At 43.6% G+C, this 3,485-nt stretch overlaps 1 pseudogene; it reads left to right on the forward strand.

The window, feature by feature from the left end:
* Positions 1 to 1,607: 1,607 nt before the first annotated feature.
* Positions 1,608 to 2,451, forward strand: LOC110211704 (small ribosomal subunit protein uS5 pseudogene; annotated as a pseudogene).
* Positions 2,452 to 3,485: the final 1,034 nt, after the last annotated feature.

Below are 3,485 nucleotides of genomic sequence, written 5' to 3' on the forward strand. Positions count from 1 at the left end.
ACTGGCTCCTTCCGACTTTTCCGGATTTCTTACACCTTACTCCCCTGCATGTACGTACAACCCAGTAATACTGGATTCTTGACTGTTCCTTGAACAAGGAACTCTGTCTCCTGATTCTATGTATCTCTACTCATGGGCTCCCGTACCTAGAATTCTCTCCCTCATCTCTGTGCCCTGGCTTCCTGGCTTCCTTCAAGTCTCAGATGAAATTCCACCTTCTTTCTACAAGATGCCTTTCCCAGACCCCACCCTTCATCCCCTTCACCTTAATGCTAGTGCTTTCCTTCTGAGACTCCTTTAAAATCATACTGTATATATGTTGTTTGTACATAGTTGTACATAGACTATAAGCTCCTTAAGGGCAGGGACTATTTTTCCTTTTTTTGTATCCCCCAAGTTTAACACAGTACTTGGCACACAGTAAGGACTTGATAAATGCTTGTTGACCCTGACCTTGTATTTAATTTGTATACACCTATTTTGTATTTCTCTATCTGTATACATGTTTCCTTCCCCTCGAGAATGTCCATTCTTTGAGGGAATGGACTGCTTCATTTCTGTCTTTGTATACCCAGCACCTAGCATAGAATGCTTGTTGTTGGAGCAGATTGATTAATAAGTCGTCTGCCACAGGCACACACACACACACAGAGACACACACAGACATACACACACATACACACACAATATGGGGCATTATAAAGTTGGAAATTTCCCAGCCAGCCAGGACAGGAGCAAGCACAGAAATTTCTGTTTTAATAAATCTGAGTCGTATTTCAATCCTATTTCCCTAGCTCAACACTGAACCTGGAACCAGTGCCCACTACCCAATGAGCTGTGTGGGACTCCTTGAAATATAAACGAGATTGTCCTCTGTTAATAGTCAGTGAGGATACTATAGTTTTTAGGAAGACTTCTGAACATACATCACAGCAGTTTTCCTGCCCTATAACAGGCATAATAGATTTCTATATATTTTTTTTAATTTTGGAGGGGGGTGGCTTTTGTATAGTGCCACCTGGTGGAAAAAATATGCATTACACCCTCTTGTTAATGGATTACATATTTGCTATATAGGCTTATGGAAAACAAAATGTTAAGCATTTCTTATGCACTTACTATATTCCAGGAACTGTTGATATAGACTGGGGATATAAAGAAAGGCAAAAAAACCCAAAACCAAAACAGTCCCTGCTTTCAAGGAACTCACAGCCCTTGTGAGCTCCTCGAGAGAAAAAGAGAGGAGACAACATGTATACAACTATTTAATATATACAGGATAAATGGCAGAGGGAAAATGCTACAACTGAGGAGAACTTGGAAAAGATGGAGGAGGGAGACTGGAAATTGGGAAACTTTACAGAAGGTGGTATTTTAGCTGAGACTTGAAGGAAGCCAGAAAGTGGAGGTAAGAGAGTTCCAGGAATATGGGACAGTCAGTGAAAATTCTCAGAGTCAGGAGATGGAGTGTCACATTTGAGGAGCAGCAAGGTCAGTGTCACTAGGTTGCACACTATATGGAAGTGGGGAGCGTAAGGTGTAAGACTAGAAAGGTAGAAGGGGCTAGATTTTAAAGTGCTTTAAGCTTCTACTTCTGTGAACACCAAATGGCAGATGACACTGGTGCTGCAGGAGGAGAAGGAGGCCCTGGGGGCTTCTGAGGTGGCTTTGGTAGTAGGGGCCAAAGTCGAAGTAGGGACCCGGAGAGGAAAGGCCAAAGACAAGGAGTGGGTTCCTGTCACTAAGCTGGACCAGCTAGTCAAGGACATGTAGATGAAGTCTTTGGAACAGATCTATCTTTTCTCCCTTCCTATCAAGGAGTCTGAGATCATAGATTTCTTCCTGGGATCTTCATTGAAACATGAGGTTCTGAAGATAATGCCTGTTCAAAAATAAACTAGAGCTGGACAATGTACCAGGTTCAAGGCTTTTGTGGTCACTGGTGAGTACAATGGCCATGTTGCCCTGGGTGTCAAGTGCTCCAAGGAAGTGGCCACAGCTATTCATGATGCTATCATTCTGGCCAAGCTGTCCATCGTTCCTGTGAGACGTGGCTACCGGGGGAACAAAATTGGCAAGCTTCACACAGTGCCCTGCAAGGTCACTGGGCGATGTGGATCAGTTCTGGTGCGCCTGATCCCCGCCCCTAGAGGTGCTGGCATCGTCTCAACTCCTGTGCCTAAGAAGCTCCTGATGATGGCTGGAATTGATGGCTGCCACACATCTGCAAGGGGCTGTACTGCCACTCCGGGAAACTTCGCTAAAGCTACCTTCAATGCCATCTCCAAAACAATCAGTGATCTAACCCCAGACCTGCAGGAGGAGACTGTGTTCACTAAGTCTCTCTATCAGGAATTCACCAACCATCTTGTGAAGACTCACACTCGAGTGTCTGTCCAGAGGACCCAGGCAGCTGCTGTGGCAACCACATAGATGTTTTTTATAAACAAATAAATTGAGCTATGTCTGCTTAAAAAATTTTTTCTAAAGTGCTTTAAAAGGCAAACAGAGGATTTTATATTTGGTCCTGGAGGTTAGGGGGGTGATATCGATTAACCTGCATTTAGAAAGATCAACTTGACTGCTAAATGGAGGACGTACTTGAATGGGGAGAGATTTGAGACAAAGAGATTAATCAGAAACATGTTGCAGCTAAGTGGCACAGTGGATAGAGTGCCAGGCCTAGTGCCAGGAAGATCTGAGATCAAATCTGGCCTCTTAGTAGCTGTGTAACTCTAAGCAAGTCATTTACCCCTGTTTGCCTCAGCTTCCTTGTCTGTAAAATGAGCTGGAGAAAGAAATGGCAAACCACTCCAGTATTTTGCCAAGAAAACCCCAAATGGGGTCATGAAGAGTCAATCATGACTTGGAAATGACTGAAAAACATGTGAACAATTGCGATAATCCAGGCCTGAAGGGATGAGGGCCTGCACTAAGGGAGGAGGGTAGTGTTAGAGGGGAAGAGGGCAGTGTATACAAAAGAAATGTTATGAAGATAGAAATGAAAAGATTTGGTAACTTTGGGGTATACGGAATGAGAGAGAGTGAGGAGTTGAGAATAGCACAAGCCTAGGTGATGGGGAGAATAGTGTACCCTTAATAGCAACAAGAAAGTCAGGAAGAGGGGAGGCTTGAAGGGAAAAAAAACATGAGTTCAGTTCTGGACACATACAAGTTTTAGTTGTCTACAAGACATCCTGTTCAGATATCCAATAGGCAGTTGGATATATAATAACTGAGAGAGATTAGGATAGGGCAAATAGATCTGAAAATCATCTGCATAAAGATGATAATGGAATCCACGGGAGCTGTTGAGATCACCAAGTGAAATAGTATAGAGGGAAAAGAGGAGAGGGTCCAGGATAGAACACTGAGGAACATTCATGGTTGTTAGTCATGATCTAAATGGAGATCCACCAAAGGAGACTGAGCAGAAGCAGTCAGACAGGTAGAAGGAGAGCCAAGAGGAAGCAGTGTCACAAAAT

The sequence above is a fragment of the Phascolarctos cinereus genome, unplaced genomic scaffold (genome assembly GCF_003287225.1).
Source record: "Phascolarctos cinereus isolate Bilbo 61053 unplaced genomic scaffold, phaCin_HiC Scaffold_2;HRSCAF=192, whole genome shotgun sequence".
NCBI classification, from domain to species: domain Eukaryota; kingdom Metazoa; phylum Chordata; class Mammalia; order Diprotodontia; family Phascolarctidae; genus Phascolarctos; species Phascolarctos cinereus.